Source organism: Gorilla gorilla, chromosome 11 (genome assembly GCF_029281585.2).
Source record: "Gorilla gorilla gorilla isolate KB3781 chromosome 11, NHGRI_mGorGor1-v2.1_pri, whole genome shotgun sequence".
Taxonomy (NCBI): Eukaryota; Metazoa; Chordata; class Mammalia; order Primates; family Hominidae; genus Gorilla; species Gorilla gorilla.
The window spans coordinates 32229107-32246967 of NC_073235.2; the positions used below are offsets into that span (position 1 = coordinate 32229107).

The following is a 17861-nucleotide window of genomic DNA, read 5'->3' on the forward strand; positions in this document are numbered from 1 at the left end:
TTAAGTGTTGGTTCAAAATTTTGCACATGCTTTTTTTGGGTTGTTCATCTTCTTATTACTGAGTGTAAGAGTTTGTTACATAGTCTAGATATGATTCCCTGGCAGATACATATTTTTTCAAATCCTTTCTCCCAACCTGTGGCTTGCTTTTTCCTTAACAGTGTTTTTTAAACAGGAAGAGCCTTTAATTTGTATGAAGTTCGGTTTTCACTTTTTTCTTTTATGGTTTGAGCTTTTTGAATCTTATTTGTTTAATCCAATATCATGGAGATTTTCTTATATATTTATTTCTATGAATGTTATGGTTTAGTCCTAGCACTTAGATATATGATATATTTTGAGTTAATTTTATGTATGGTGTGATGTGGGGGTTTTGGGGATTTGGTGGGGTTTATTTATTTATTTATTTATTTTGGTATTTTGTAGCTTTTGCATATGGTTACAGTTCCAGTATTATTTGTTGAAAAGACTATTATTCTCTTTCCATTAAATTGCCAGGTCTTGATTTTTATATAGTCTTTTTGATTTTTTAATCTAAGGCACTGTACAATATGTGGAACCTCTTACATATATGTTAATACATGAACTTTTGTTCTTTCTGTTGTTCTAGAATACTTATAATGCCATATTCTTGTAAGTACTTATGTTGTCTTGGAGGCATCCATGCTGGTGAATGGGAGGGTTTCTGTGTAGGGTAGACAGGGAGAGCCTCCTATTTGTTGTGGTCCAAGTGGAAACCATTCTGGCAGCAATGGCTCAGGGCTGCCATGCCATGTAACTGTTCTGAGCCCACAGCATGTGGACTGCCTGCAGACATGGGAAGGACATCGCAGTTCACTGCAGTAGTCCACTATGTTCCGGGCACCTAGTTGAACCCTCCCAACTGCAATATGAGATGAGAATGGCTATCCCATTTTGCAGATGAAACATGTGAGACCCAGAGAGGATGGCTAACTGTACAACAGTGAATAAGCTGCAGAGAGTGGAGCTGAGCCCATTTTCTTTCTATTTCCTCTACCAGTAATTTTCACATTTCTTGCTATATTAGTAATATTTCAGAACCACTGTCACTTATATTTGGCAAACAAAGAGGACCAGGGCTGGCCTAGAAGGGCCAGGAAGAAGTAGGCCTCTGAGACCTGGGCTGCAGACACCCTGAAGAGCAGGGTCCGTGTCTCAGAGCAGCAGGGCCACACTGCTCACGTTGGGGGCTCTCCAGTGGCTTTATGGCAGCTGAGTCTGCATGGGAATAGTGAGCATCATCATCTAGGGGTGAGGATTAAATAAGGTAAAATGCCAGGCATGTGGTAGCTACTAAGTTATTGTTAGTCTGCCCAGCTGGATCACCAGGCTGGGGAAGGGAGGGGAACTAGTTCCTGCGAGGTTCAGTGAAAGAGGAATCTTAGGTCCCAGGCACCTGCAGTGAAAGCGTAAATGCTAGTTCCTGGTCCCCTAATGCTAGCAGAATAGTAACATTCCCCTTGCAGCGCACTCCCTGTCTGTCAGTGGATGTGGCTTTGTTTTTTAACCAACAGCGCACACAGTAAAATGTACATGCCCTCACCTCCCATGAAACAAAGGACAAGCAGCATGTGGATAAGTGAACAGCCAGTCCCGGAAAGGCTGGAGCTGTTGGCTGCAGCTCTGGAAATGTTAGCGCCTCCTCAGAGACTCATGGTGGGCCTGTGGATTCTGGGGTCTTGAGACAGAATCCATGCACCTGTGGCAGGCCCTGTGCTTCCGCAGAGCTGAGAGGATTCATAGGTGCTTCCCACGCGCAGTCTAGTCTGCCAGCGGTGAGCACTGCCCTATCAACACCAAGGACTGGCTTCCAGGGGGTAATGTGGGGCCTGGCGGGACACCAGGGCCAACCTGGAGCAGCGTGAGGGCCACAAGCCCTGAGGCAGAAGGCATGAGTTTGAGTTCTGACCACTCCAGTTTGTGAGTTTGAAACTAAAAGAGGAAAGGATCCGGTATTTGTTGAATGCCCACTACTTGCCGGCATTTTACTCCTGCTGTTTGGTTGAACTCATAGAGACACATATAATACCGTGTGCTCTCTTCCATCTGAAGATGAGGAAGCTGAGGTTCAGGCAGGTCAGGTCCCTGACTCACAGACACACGGCTGGGTGGCGACTCTTCCAGAAAAGTCTTTTCATTTTTCTAAAATACCATGTTGCTACTGATTCAGCACTGGGGGTGAGGGTAATACACAAAGCAATTGGGAAGATCAAAAGAGGTAATGAACGTGAAGGCTGCAGATTGGCAAATACCGGGCGACAGAAACTACTTTAGCTGCATTTGCTTTTTAGGTTTAAGCAACAAAACAAACCTTCATATAACACATGGTGAGTGTGCCAGAATAAATTTACAAGTACAGGCAGAATACAGGGTTATGCATGTGTGTGCTGAGATTAATATTTAAATTTATAAATAGGGAAATGCATTTTCTTTTATATGTAGAGCAGTTGTTTCATGTTATCCACATTTCCTCCCTGTGCCTTGAGCACAAAGATGCCCCCAGGCTAGAGCCCTCTCTGGGCAGGAACACGACAGACCTGAATCTATCCAGAGTGTGAGGGTGGAATGGTTGCAGCCAACCTTGTGCAGCAGGCTGACAATGTGCCGGGCACCGCTGCGTTCACAGGCACCATTTCAAATCCTGTACTCAGGCCTGGTGGTGAAGAAGCGGGGAGCCTTCCACAGGGAGTATCAGGGTAAGCGGTTATGTCGCTTCTCCAGGTCAGTGTGCCCCTATGGAGATGCGATTGGACGCTGCATCTTTCTTCATGTCCCTAGTGCCAAGCACAGGGCCTGGCATGGAGCAGAGACTCAGCATGAGGCAGTGAACGAGTAAATTTTACAGTGTAGAAAGGAGTACATCATAGTGGATCTGGACTGAGAGGGCTTCCTGAGGCAGCAGCACTGCTAGGTTGCCCAGAGGATGAGAGAGAAAGGAAGGCCTGGGTTCCCAGGGGCCATGAAGTGCTTTGGGCAGACACACATTCAGGGTCCTGTGAGCAGCCAGGATACACCTGTGAGGAGAAGGCAGTAGGTGCGAACACAACAATGACAGGCAGATGAGAAGGCAGACTAAGCCCACACCTTTTTCAGGACTAAGCCAGAGTCACAAGCACTGGAAAGGAAGGCCCTGCAGCTCACACACTCGCACAGCTGATGGAGCCAGTGACAGACGGATTGTAGTCTCTGTGGACAGCATTTGACAGCCTGGCTGCAGTGCACCAGGGGTTCAGTTTGATAGAGGCCCCAGGAAGATCCCCAGCCCACTCCCAAACACACGCATGCAGCTCATATTCCCAGCTTCTTGCCCGAGCGTGGAATTCTCTATTGTAGCATCAGTTTTGCATGTAGCCCCTCCAGCTCACAGCCAGCAAGGAAGCATCAGCTCTTTGACACCTGGGAATCCCTGGCTTCTGCCACATCTCACTGCCTTCCTCTTCTGCTTCTAAGCATGTGATTACATCCAGCCCAGCCAGGGTACTCTCTTTATTTTAAGGTCAACTGACTAGTAACCTTAATTGCATTTGCAGTTTTCTTTGCTTCATAACATAACATATTCGTGGGCATAATACCAGGAGGGTGGAGGTTATGGAGGCCAAAATTCTGCCCACCTCAGTGCCCATGCTTTCAAGTATCATGGGGGAATGATAATTGATCACAGGCAATTATAACCCAGCCTAATGAATGCTGCAGAAGAGTGAACACACAGCACTGTGCAGCACTCAGGAGGCCTCCCTCGCTGAAGCCAGGGCAGTTTCCTGGAGGAAGAATATCTAAGTTGAGCCTGAAATGATGAGCAGGACTGGGAAGGGGGATGGCCCGGGCAGAAGGGACAGCATGTGTGTCTGCTGTGCAGTGGTTCAATACTCTTGACCTGTGGACTTCAGGGAGCCAGAGGGACAAAGCGCACTGGAAGGCAGACGGGAGAGCCGCCAAAGACTCTAAGCAGGTGAGAGGGAGCCTTTGGGAAGCTCATCTGATGGTGCTCTGGGGATGGAGAGGACTGTGGCTAGAGAAGGCTGGTGCACTGCTTAGGAGGTGGAAGAGGGTGATGGCCTGAAACGCAGAAGCAGCAGTGGGACAGAGAGGTGAGTGTGATTTGATTGGAATCCAAGGGGGTGGGAGGGCGATGGGTTACAAGGGAGACCCAAGGGCCTGGCTTGGATGACTGTTCACAGAGACTGGAGGACCGAGCAGTGGAGAAGCTTAGGTTTGCAGATGTATGATCATGTAGGTGGCCTTAGCTTTTCATATGCTGCGTTTTAATTTTCATTCAGTTCTGTGTATTCTTAAAACTTTCCTTGAGACTTCCTCTTTGAACTATGGAAAATATGTTATTTAATTTCCAACTGTTAGAGCATTTTCTTGTTGTTTTTCTGTTGTTGATTTCCTGTTTGATTCTAATACAATCAGAGACCATACTCTGTATGATATCAATTGTGTTAAATTTGTTGAGGTTTGTTTTGTGACCCAGGAGGTTTATTTCAGTGAATGTTTCATGGACATTAAAAAAAATGTATGTTCTGCTGATGTTGAGTGGGCTGTTCTATAAATGTCAATTAGATCCACTTAGATTACGTTATTTAGTTGTTCTTTATTTTTGCTAATAATCTGTCTAGTAGTCCTATCTATTGCTGATAGTCCTCAACTATAACTGTGGGTTTTTCTATTTCTTTTTTGAGCTCCATCCATTTTTGTTTTATGTAGTTTGAAGGTCTTGTTTGGTGTATACATATTTTAAGGTTGTTAGATCTTAAATTATTGGCTTGTCCTTAAGGTCACTGATTCTGTCTTCTGTGCCCTCCATTCTGCTGTCAAATCCATTCATTCAGTTTTGTTTCCATCACCATACTTTTCAGTTCTATGATTTGTATTTGCTTCTTTTTTATAATGTCTTTTTTGAAGCTTTATCTTTTTTCATTTGTTTCAAGGATATTGATAATTACTTATTGAAGCAGTTTTCTGGTGGCTGCTTCAAAATCTTTGTTGGGTTGTTCTGTCTGGTTCTTCTCAGTGTTGGGGTCAATGGATTGTTTTCTCTTATTCAGGTTGTGATTTTGATGATTCTCGTTGTGACGAGTGATTTTGAATTATAGTGTAGACATTCTGGATCTTATGTTAAAAGACTCTTGACCCTATTTAGATCTTCTATTGTAGCAAGGATTTGCCCTATTTAGATTTAGCATGTAGCTCTAGCCTATTTTGTTGGCTACAGTTCCAGTGACAGTTTAGTTTTCTGAGCATTTGCAATGCTATCCTGGTTGGCTTCTTGCTTCTGCTTGGGCCTTCTTTTGATCTCTCTTGGTGATGTCAGCAGGTCAGCAGGGAATCCTGACCCACAGGATAGACAGCACTTTCCCTGGCCTGTTCTCCAAGTACCCAGTGCTGGTGGGCTTCCCACTCTGTCTCTGCCTCTGCCACTGCCACTGGGGGAGAGAAGCAGCTGTCTTGGCCACCTTCTGCCCCTGGAAAGGGCCTGGAGCTGCAGAGTCTGAGTGGAGACTGTTCTCCACCGTTGGGTGGAGGATTGGGAGACCCTAGCTGCAGGCTGATTTCTGCTGCTGGGTGGAGGGCCAGGAGACACACAGGCTGCTGACATAGCCTGAGCCTGGCAGGTGGGCGTTGGCTTGCCTGGGTTGTACTCTGAGCAGATCACCCTGCTGGGCTGGTGTGGCCTCCCTGGGATCTGTTGTTGTCGCTGACCAGGCCACTGCTGCCATTGGGTGTGCATGGCCCTTGCTGGGCTTTCCTCTTGCTGGAACTTTGGCCAAAGAGAGTCTGTTTGGCATCCATTCATCATAGGGCCAAATTAATGGCCAATGTTGTTCACATCTCCCCTGCGATCCAGAGCCCATATTCTTTTTTTTTTTTTTTGAGACAGAGTTTCGCTCTTGTTGCCCAGGCTGGAGTGCAATCACGCAGTCTCAGCTCACTGCAACCTCTGCCTCCCGGGTTCAAGTGATTCGCTTGCCTTAGCCTCCCAAGTAGCTGGGACTGCAGGCGCCTGCCACCACACCCGGCTAATTTTTGTATTTTTAGTAGAGATGGGGTTTCGCCATGTTGGCCAGGCTGGTCACGTACTCCTGACCTCAGGTCATCTGCCTGCCCTGGCCTCCCAAAGTGCTGAGATTACAGGCCTGAGCCACCGTGCCCGGCCCGAGTCCATGTTCTGAAAGAACCTCCTTAAACTCTCACACACAAAGCCAATGGTCTGCCTGTCCTAAATCAGCCCAGGGCCAGATACCAGACAACGAGGACAGCCCTTATGCCTCAAAGCCCACCAGAGTTATTCATGCCAGCTGGTTTTAACTGGTTTACCCTGCCTTCCTTGTCTTTTCACTCAGAAACCCCAAGAATGGTTCTGGCCTTGGTTTCCCCTCTGCCTCCAGAGCAACACCGGTGCTTCTTCATGTGGTCCCATGCGGCCTGGTGTGTCCCTTCTCTTGGAAATTTTAAGTAATAAAAATCCTTTCAATGGCATTAGCCTCTCCATTTTGTCACTTAGTCACCTCTATAAATTAAAATTCTGTGGGTACAAATGAAACAGAGAGCAAGCTTTTAACCCTCCCTCCCTCCCTCTCTCCTTCCCTCCCTCCTTCCTTTCTGTCTGTTGACAGAACTGCGGGTTCTCTGGTTCCCAGGCCAGGATACAAGAGAAGTAAAAAGAAAGCCCAAAGCTGGGCACTTTGGGAGGCGAAGGTGGGCAGATCACTTGAGGTCAGGAGCTTGAGAACAGCCTGGCTAACATGGTAAAACCCTGTCTCTACTAAAAACACAAAAATTAGTTGGGCATGGTGGCAGGTGCCTGTAATCCCAGCTACTCGGGAGGCTGTGGTGGGAGAATCGCTTGAACCTGGGAGGCGGAGGTTGCAGTGAGCCGAGATAGCGCCACTGCACTCCAGCCTGAGTGACAGAGCGAGACTCCATCTCAAAAATGAAAGGAAAGAAAAGAAAGAAAGAAAAGAAGAAAAGAGAAGAAAAAAGGAAAAGAAAAGAGAACCAAGCATGTTGTAGTTTGTAGCACGCAAGCCCTGCATATGTAATCCTCTCGGCACATTATGTTGACATTTTCCCAGCGTGAGTGCATGCAGAGGCCTCCGTCCTATCGGGTCCGTACCATCCTTCAGTTATCGTTTATTTGCCCTAAATACTTCCTCTACATATTTTGAGAACTACATCTGACATTCTTATAATTTCTGCTTCAATTTCTAAAACCCAAGAAGAGATGGAAAACCTGTTTTCCTGGGATAGCCCCACAGGTCCTTAAGGCTCTGTTTTTTTGTTCTTTTTTCAGTGTCTTATCTCTGGTGCCCAGATTGTGTAATTTCCATTGTTCCATTTTCAAGTTCTCTGATTCTGTCCTCTGCCTTTTCTATATTGCTTTAGAACTCACTCATCGAGGTTTTATTTGTTATTATAGTTTGCAGTTATAAAATTTCCCTCTGCTGTTCTTTATATCTTCTGCTTATTTTTTTTTGAGTCTTTCAGTTTCTTCATTTAGAATTTTTATGGTGCCTGTTTTGAAATCCTTGTCAGATAATGCTAACATCTCTGCTGGTTTTGTTTTGTTTTGTTTTTTCCTGTTTATCTTGACTTTTTTTTTTTCTTTTTTCTTTTTTTTTTTTCCCAAGACAGAGTCTTGCTGTCGCCAGGCTAGAGTGCAGTGGCGTGATCTCGGCTTACTGAAACCTCTCCCTCCCGGGGTTCAAGTGATTCTCCTGCCTCAGCCTCCCGCATAGCTGGGATTACAGGCACGTGCCACCACACCCAGCTAATTTTTGTATTTTTAGTAGAGATGGGGTTTCACCATGTTGGCCATGATGGTCTCGATCTCTTGACCTCATGATCCACCAATCTTGGCCTCCCAAAGTGATGGGATTACAGGCGTGAGGCACCGCACCTGACTGACATTTTTTTAAGATCCAAGCTGTACATGTACAGGTTGGTTACATGTTGCATGACGCTGAGGTTTGGGCTTCTACTGATTCTCTTGCCCAAGTAGTGAACATGGTACCCAATAGGTAGTTTTCAACCCTTGCTCCCCTCCCCCAAATGTTTATTATTCTCGTGATTGTGCCTGTGTGTACCTAGTGTTTAGCTCCCACTTATAAGTGAGAACATGGAATATTCAGTTTTCTGTTTCTGCATTAATTCACTTAGGATGGTGGCCTCTAGCTCCATCCATTTACACAAAGGATTTGATTTTGTTCTTTTTTATGGCTGCATAGTTCTCCATGGCATATATGTACCACATTTTCTTTATCCAGCCCACCACTGATGGGCACCTAAGTTGATTCCATGTCTTTGGTATTGTGAATAGCACTACACAGAAGTGCAGGTGTCTCTTTGATATAATGATTTCTTTTCCTTTGGGTAGATAACCTGTAGTGAGATAGTTGGGTCAAATGGTGGTTCTATTTTTAGTTGTTTGAGAAATCTCCAAACTGCTCTCCACAGGGGCTGTGCTTATTTGCATTCCCACCACAGTGTGTAAGAGCTCCCTTTTCTCCACAGCCCCACCAGCAAGTGTTATTCCTGGCTTCTTTAGGAACAGCCATCCTGACTGGTGCATCTCTCTGCTGTCTTGGTGTTGGCCTCTGTTGATTGCCTTGTCCCATCCAAATAGAGATTTTTCTGCTTCTTGATATGAGAAGTAATTTTCTATTTATTCTGCACAGTTTGGGTGTTATATTATGGGCCTTGGGACCTTATTTAAGTATTGGGACTTAGTGGGCCTCTTCTGACCCTGCTCTGGGGGGAGGGGAGCACAGCCTCATTACTGCCAGGTTCGGCTAGAAGTGCAGTTCCCCACTGATGAAATAGAAGTTGCCACCTGAAGAGAAAAAAGACTCCATCCATTTGATATAACAGCTAGGAATATTGACAGTCAGGATCCAAACACTGAGATTCTTCTGTATGTCAGAACTTGCACCTAAACATTGTACGGACTACAAAGAAGTGATTGCCATGGCCCCTTCTGGAGCTGGTGGTTTGTTGGAATTCCTGACAGAATGACCTATGATTTACATGTATATAAAAGGAAGCCCAACTTTTTTCCAAATATTTTTAAATTATGAAGATAATTTAACTGTTTTATGTGGCAATTAGAGGAGAGGAACAATTTTGACTATAAAAAAAACACTGGCCAGGCTTGGTGGCTCATGCCTGTAATCCCAGCACTTTGTGGGGCCAAGGTGGGTGGATCACTTGAAGCCAAGAATTTGAGACCAGCCTGGCCAACATGGCGAAACCCTGTCTCTACTAAAAATACAAACATTAGCCAGGCGTGGTGGCACTTGCCTGTAATCCCAGCTATTGGGGAGGCTGAGGCACGAGAATCGCTTGAACGTCAGAGGCAGAGGTTGCAGTGAGCTAAAATCAGGCCACTGCACTCCAGCCTAGGCGACAGAGTGAGACTCTGTCTCAAACAAACAAACAAATAAAAAGTATTATTTATTGTTTTTTTATTTCAATGTTTTTTAATATGGCTGTAAATGCTCTTTAATTATAGAATACACAAAATTATCGCACATTCTTTATTTTCTTTTCTAAGTAGCCCTTAAAAATTAAGCTTTTAATGGCTGTTTAATTTTCCATTTTGTGTATATAGCTTAATTTGCTGAATCATTTTCCGAGTGTTGAGCACAAGTCATTTATCCATTTTTTTCTTGCAAAGAACACTTCAATGAACATGTCACATTGCTGAATCTTTCCTTAAGTTAGAATCTCTCAAGTGAGATTACTTAGTCAGTGTATGACCTTTTAATGACTCTTTATCATAATTTAGCATTCATTAGTACATCTTCCCTACAGGAACTCTTACTGTGGAGTTCTTATGGTGATTCTCTATTTCCCTCAGTTTTTCAGTATTTTATTATTTGGAATTCTTCTGTAAGGAAGAGTTTTCTTTTCTCCCCCATTTTGCATTTAAAGCAGCACCCCCAACTTATCCACCATTTTATTTTCTGCAGTTTCAGTCACCCAAGGTCAACCCTGGTCCTAAAACAGATGAGTATAATATAGTTCGATATTTTGAGAGGGAGAGAAAGAGACCACAGTCACATAATTGTTATCACAGTGTATTGTTATAATTACTCTTTTTATCACTAGTTATTTTATTAATCTCTTACTGTACCTAATTTATAAATTAAACTTTATCATAGGTATATATGTATGTACAGGAAATATCATAGTGTATATAGGGTTCAATACTATCTGCAGTTTCAGGCACTCACTGGGGGGTCTTGGAATGTATCCCCCACAGATAAGGGGGAACTACTGTATCCAGTCACTTATTTGTATCAGTATGGGTTTACTTTATTCTTTGGATTATAATCCAATCCTACGGTTATTTATGCTGTTACCCAGACTGTTCCCTTACTAGCTGTCAAGAGCTCTTTTCAGTTGGCTTCTGTGCCCTTCAGGAGCTCCCATCCTTATTTTTAATTCTTGAGCAATTCCATATTTTTTGGCACCACAATGTGCTCCAGGTTCACCTTCTATTTGCCCTTGCCCAGTCCTGGCATCAACCACTTCTTCAAGAAGAACCTGGCTTCTTGTATTATAGAATGGTATTTAGAAACCAAGATTTGGGTTTGAAGTGTGTTCATAGCCACTGTGGTGACACTGATTTTAGCTCTCCCAGCAGACAGGGCAGATAAACATACGTTGTATATATATTAACCCATATATACACACATATTTATGTTGTTTCATTATCTGCCTATTGATCTGTGTGTGTGAAAGCATTTGTGCATGGATTAGTATACAAATATAAAAATGTATGTACTTTTAAGTGTAAGTTACCTGATATCTGATATCTCCAACTCCAACCCAGCACCACAGGATTCATTCTAGCCTTAAGCTTTTATTTGTAACTTCTTTTTCTGATGGTAAGAAACCTGGTTCTCATTATCCACAAGGTATTTAGAGACCAGCCTGGCCAACATGGCGAAACAGCCCTTGTATACATGTAAAATAGTTTCAGATTGCTAACCCATAACTCTGTGAGAAATGTAGCAACTAAAGTACAGTGTTTGTATAAAGTTCTTTTTGTCTTTAACCTCTCAGTATCCAGTCGACACATCATTCTCTAAAGTTACTTAGGTCAGCTCCTTTATTTGCTACCCCTGTCAGCATGGCTATATCATTAATTTGGAGTGCAGCTAGAGTCATTTGTCAGTCTATAGTCCATCTTGGGTTTCCTCAATGTTCTGGGGTGGGTGTGGGTATGGGTGGGTTTAATTTGTATAGAGTAAAATGTACTCCTGGTGGTATGTAGTTTGGTAGATTTTGGCAAATTTATATCACAGAGCGGTTCAATCACTTAAAAATTTCCCTCGTGTTGCCCTTTAGTAGTAAAATCATTCTCCAGTCCCCAGTCCCCAGCCCTTGGAAACCCTTCATCTGTTTACCATCCCTGTGGCTTTGCCTTTTCCAAAATGCCGTATAAATGGATCATACAATATGCAGTCTTTAGAGTTTGGCTTCTTTCACTTAGCAAAATGCACTTATGGTCCTTCCAAGTTACTGTGTAATTGATAGTTTGTCCCTTTTTTTTTTTTTTTTTTTTGAGACAGAGTCTCGCTCTGTTGCCAAGGCTGGAGTGCAGTGGCACGATCTGGGCTCACTGCAAGCTCCGCCTCCTGGGTTCACGCCATTCTCCTGCCTCAGCCTCCTGAGTAGCTGGGACTACAGGCACCTGCCACCATGCCCAACTAATATTTTTTTGTATTTTTTAGTAGAGATGGGTTTCACCATGTTAGCCAGGATGGTCTCTATCTCCTGACCTCGTGATCCGCCCACCTCAGCATCCCAAAGTGCTGGGATTACAGGCATGAGCCACCATGCCCAGTCAGTTTGTCCCTTTTTATTGCTGAGTTGTATTATTGTATGGATATGGATGCATGGTTAATTTGTTTATCCATTCAACTGTTGAAGGACATCTGGGTTGTTTTCTGTTTGTGGAGATTATGACTGGTATGTTCTAGCTATAAAATTTTGTATATTGAGTCCAGGTGCGGTGGCCCACGCCTGTAATCCCAGCACTTTGGGAGGCCAAGGCGGGCAGATCACGAAGTCAGGAGATCGAAATGATCCTGGCTAATAACATGGTGAAACCCCATCTCTACTAAACGTACAAAAAATTAGCCAGGCGTGGTGGCATGCACCTTATAGTCCCAGCTACTTGGGAGGCTGAGGCAGGAGAATTGCTTGAAACTGGGAGGGCGGAGGTTGCAGTGAGCCGAGATCACGCCACTGCGCTCCAGCCTGGGAGACAAAGCAAGACTCTGTCTCAAAAAAAAAAAAAAAAAAAAAAATTACATACTGGCTTTCGTGTGACTATAATTTTTCCATTCACTTTGGTAAGTATCTAAAAGTGGATTTGCTTGGTCATATGTTTAGTTTTATGATAAACTTCCTATCCATGAGCATGGAATGTTTTTCCATTTGTTTGTGTCATCTCTGATTTTCTTCAGCAGTATTTTGTAATTCTCACTGTAGAGATCTTTTGGCTCCCAGGTTAGCTGTATTCCTAGGTATTATATTCTTTTTGTGGTGTTTTGAAAGGGATCACATTATTGACTTGACTCTCAGTTTAGACAGTGTCAGTGTATAGAAATGCTACTGGTTTTTCTACATTGATTTTGCATCCTGAAACTTTGCTGAAGTTGTTTATCAGTTCTAAGAGCCTTTGGGCAGAGACTGTGGGATTTTTCTAGGCATAAGAACCATGTCATCTGGCTGGGCGTGGTGGCTCACGCCTGTAATCCCAGCACTTTGGGAGGCCGAGGCGGGTGGATCACGAGGTCAGGAGTTCAAGACCAGCCTGGCCAACATAGTGAAACCTTGTCTCTACTAGAAATACGAAAAATTAGCTGGGCATGGTGGCGGGAGCCTGTCATCCCAGCTACTTGGGAGGCTGAGGCAGGAGAATCACTTGAACCCGGGAGGCGGACGTTGGAGTGAGCTGAGATTGCGCCATTGCACTCCAGCCCAGGCGACAGTGCGAGACTCCATCTAAAAAAATAGTAATAATAAAATTTAAAAAAAAAAGTTTTACTCTTTAAAAGGCCTTGGTAATAAAATGAAAAGGCAAGCCACAGACTGGAAGAAACTGTTTGGAAAACATATATCTGACAAAAGACTTATATATAAGATATACAAAGAATCCTTACAACTCAATAGTAAGAACACAACCCAGTTTTTAAAAATGGGCAAAAGACTTGAAGACACGTCACCAGAAAAGATGTACAGATGGAAAAAACATGAAAAGATGCTCAACATCATATGCCCTGAGGGAAATACAAATCCAGATCGCAAGGAGATACCGCTTCACAGACACTGGGAGGGTTAACATGAACAAGGCTGGTGGTACCAGGTGCTGGGGAGGTTGTGGAGCAGCGGGACCTCATACATTGTGGGAAGTGAGGAAGGGAATGGAGAGCAGGTTCTTGAGCAGTTGAACGCATGCCCCTACCCTGTGTATCTGATACAGCATCATCCCACTCCTCGGTATTTATCCAGGACAAATGAAAGCACATGTCCATATAAAGACCTGTACATGGATGTTCACTGCAGCTTTATGTGAGAAGCCGGAAACTGGGAACAACCCAAATGTCCATCAGCAGGTGAATAGATAACAAATTGCCTTATAGCTGCACTGTGGAACACGGGTCAGCAATAGAAGGAATGAATTCCTGACACACGCAACAAAACATGGGTGCATTTCAAAATAATCATGCTAAGTGGGAAAGACCAGATAAAAAGAAGACATACCACATGGTTCCATTTGTATGAAATTCTAGAAAAGGCAAAAAGCAGATAAAGGTTGCCTGGGGAAGGAGAGGGTGTTGAGGGAGGAGTGAGGAGAGGCAGAAGGGAAAGAGATCAACGGTCATCATATTGATGGTGGTCATGGTTTCACAGATGTGTGTCAAAACTTTGACTGTACATTTGAAATATGTGTGGCTTTTTTATGACAATTATACATCAATAAAGTTGTAAAAAAAAAAAGTAAATAGCAGTAATACAAAGAAAAGAAAACAAAGAGCCTTGCATTTGGCAATGTCACAGGCGCCTCTGCTGGCTGATTCAGGGCCGGGCGGGGTGGCGGCCAGACCCTGGGAGCAGTGTCCAGAACTTCTGATTCCAGAATCACGGCCCACTACACATTTCCCGAAAAGCTCCTCATAACAAAAGCTAAACCTAGAAGTAAAACATATCATCCTAAACAATCTTTAGTTGAGTTCACACACACAAAAGAAATTCCCAGGACAAAAAAAGAAGGAAGAGTTCAAAAAGTATGGAATTCAGTGGGAGGTAGAACCCCAGAGAGAGCAGTGATCACAGAAATGCTCATGAGCCACACGCTGGTTAAAAGTGACTGAAAGCAGAGCCTGTCGGGGGGTGGGGGCGGGGGAGGGATAGCATTAGGAGAAATACCTAATGTAGGTGACGGGTTGATGGGTGCAGCAAACCACCATGGTACGTGATTACCTGTGTAACAAACCTGCACATTCTGCACATGTACCCCAGAACTTAAGGTATAATAATAAAAAAAAGTGACTGAAAGATTCAATTTGGAAAGTCCAGCTATATGTTGGTTATGAAAAGCACACCTAAGGAACATTGAAAGATTGAAAATAAAAGAATGGAAAAAATACATGGTTGGCAAATACCAAAAGAATGCTGGTGTGGGTATATTAATATCAGAGGATGGCCTTTAAAGGAAAAAGTCTTTCTTAGGGATAAGAAAGTAAAAAAGCCTTTATTACCACTGGTAATAAAGGAGCCACTCATAGGAAAATGTAACAATTCTGAACTTGTTTATGCAACTGCTCACATAAGGCTGAACTGTAACAGAATTAAAAGAGGAAACTGACAAATCCACTAGGACAGTGGGAGGTTTCCACATGCTTCTCCTAATCACAGAGGAAAAACTAGTAAGACTTCCGAGGATTTAAACCGTCAACAAGGCTGATCTAATGAGCCCTTGTTAACACTGCACCGACCCATTAGAGAATGCACTGTCCTTTCAAACACCCATGGGACATCTCCAAAGTAGGACCTTGTACTATGTCATAAGGCCAGTTTCAACTAACTTCAAAAAATCAGTATCACACAGACGACTCTTTGATGACAGTGTCATTAAATAGAAATCAGAAACAGATAACTAACACATACTTCTAATAAGTCACAGGTCAAAAAGGAAATTATAATGAGCTTATTTTAAAAATTAGGATTGCCAAGATAATGGACATACCACAGATTAAAACTAGGGGTTTTTAGAAGGGACACTGTGTCCTCACATACTAATACTCTCTAAAAAGTGAATGACACATAGGAAAGTGTGCAGATTAAATGTAAACTATGTTATTGAGGAGTTTGCAGAGGGCAGAGGAGAGGTGGGGAGAGGCTAGCTCCACTGGAGGTTTCGGCCAACGTCGGGGCAGCGGGCAGGGAAGCGGTGAGCTCAGGAGGAGGAGGTGGGATGTGGGGCCTGCCGGTCAACACCATCCTCCCCTCCTGATGGGCTGGTAGTCAGCAGTTCACCCCGCTGTGGAACACTCACTGCAGCTGTTTCTTACAGGAGACAGGCTCAGCATCTTGCCCTAAAGCCTCATCTAGTTATAGAATAAGACAGTTGGGAAGTGCCAGGCCTGTGGCAAAATGGAGCCTGCCTGCTTCAGACTTTCAAATTTAACTCACTCCCACCCCTGTAAAAACCCTGAGCCTCCGCAGAAAGAATACTTGTTTGGTCTAGATTCCAGCCCCAGGCCATTCCCAGGACATAACCCTGGACTTACATCACTTTATGCTGAGAAATTATTTGGGGATCGCTCCTGAATCAACTCAGGAAGAAAGTCTTTCTTTGTAAGATTAGAATCCAATATTCAATCAAATCAAATGTTGTTTTTGATGTACTCATTGAATTTCAGTATCTGTACACTGCAATCAATCAAACCTGCTCTTCCAGTGCAGCTGCGCAGACTGCACCAGCTTTGTTACCTGGAAGAGTCATCTTAGATTTTTTTTCCCCCAAAGGCTTTTGTTTTCATTGAGACTGAGGGAGGCCTCTTGCCAAAATAACCTGGAACTCAGACAAAGGCTGGACCCTCCCCCCAGCAAGACGCCAGCCCCTGCCTCACAGGTAGTGCCCTGGGCAGTGATGCTGGGCAGGGAGGGCAGAAACGAGCCCACTGGCATTCTAGTCACCAGGGTCCTGATCGTTAGTCATTTGGAACTTGGGACTTGGGATTCTCTGTGTCTGCTCATGTAAGCAATGATGCCTGCATGAGTCTGGAAGGTGACATCAAGCTATGTCAATGCTGAGAGGATGGCTCCAGTGTCCCTTAGATCAGTTCTTGGTGTCTAAGACAGGTTGGTGAGATGAGGGGCTGCAAGCGCCCTGCAGGGCAGGTGTCACTGAGCTGAACACCCTGCCCGGCCTTAGCAGCCTTCTCAGTTCACTGGTTAATGACAGCACCCACTTGCAGTTGCACAGTTCTCTGTGCTTGTCCGGGCGTGCTCATGTCCGTGTCTCACTGGTCCTCTCCTTGCCGTGGGAGGTAGGCACGCTGAAGGCCTCTGGCCCTGCCGTACAGTCAGGGCGCCTGGCCCCACGGAGGCAGCGGCCGGAGACAGTTCCTGCAGCAGACCCCTGGTTCCTTCACTTCTCTCCTCTGGGACGTCCTGTAACAACCACACAGCCCTCCTTCCCAAATGGTTTGGTTTTTAATGTTTCCTTTACTATTCCGAATGCCTTCTGCTTTGCAACTTACTTGAAACTGCAGGATCATGTTATTCCTCATGTTCTACCCTGCACTTAAGAGCTTTACACAGCACTGGCTTTGGGTGTGTGTTTGTTTTCCTTCTTTCAGTTAAGAATTAAAAGCAATTTTACTTTGAGAAAGCTCTTATGACAAGTCCTGGGAAACCATGCCTGGGAGGGGCCGGTGGGGTGAATGGCTTCAGTACAAAGCTTGTGTCAAGGAGCCTTCGTGAGCAATGGGGCTGAGTGCTTGGCCAGCTCTGGGCCTGGGGGAGCTTTGGGGAGTTTGAGCATTGACTGCTGTGCACAGCAGTTTGTCAGAGTTCAAGTCATTGTATGTACTGAGACACGCTACAGCCATGATGCCTAAGGGAAGGAAGCCACACCCAAAAGAACATTCAATAGTCCCCCCTTATCCAAAGTTTCAGTTACCTGAGGTCTACTGCAGTCAGAAAATAGGTGAGTACAGTGCAATAAGATATTTTGAGAGAGAGACCACTTCACATAACTTTTGTTACAGTCTATTGTTATAATTGTTCTATTTTGTTAATATTGTTAATTTTTTACTGTGCCTAATTTGTAGCTTACACTTTGTCATAGGTATGCATGTATAGGAAGAAACAATATATATAGGGTTCGGTACTGGGGGGGAGTGGTTCAGGCATCCGCTGGGGGTCTTGGAACATATCCCCTGTGGATAAGGGTGGCTACTGTATAATTTTTTTATCTGAAACTCCAGAAAAGACAAAGCAAGACTGTGTGGCAGAAAGCAGGTCATTGTGGAGTTGGAGGGAAGCAGGGATTGACCGGGGAGGGGCAGGGCCTTTTTGGGGAAATGGAAACAGTCTAGATTTTTATCATGGTGGTAGTTACAGGAATGTACACAGTTTTCAAATATCATAGATCTGTGCATTTTAAATGGATGCTTGAAAATGTATATCTCAATAAGTAGTTTAAGAAATGTGTAACGAGAGAAGGAAATACTTGCACAGTTCTGTATTTTTCTTCGTCTTCAAAGCTTTATAACATCCCAAAATGTGTTTGCAACTTCGATCATTCTCATTTT

At 44.2% G+C, this 17861-nt stretch overlaps 1 protein-coding gene across 2 annotated transcripts in view; it reads left to right on the forward strand.

Moving 5' to 3' along the window:
• Positions 1 to 17861, forward strand: part of ARHGEF4 (Rho guanine nucleotide exchange factor 4) — a 207709-nt gene that overhangs the window by 56184 nt on the left and 133664 nt on the right. The window lies entirely within an intron of this gene.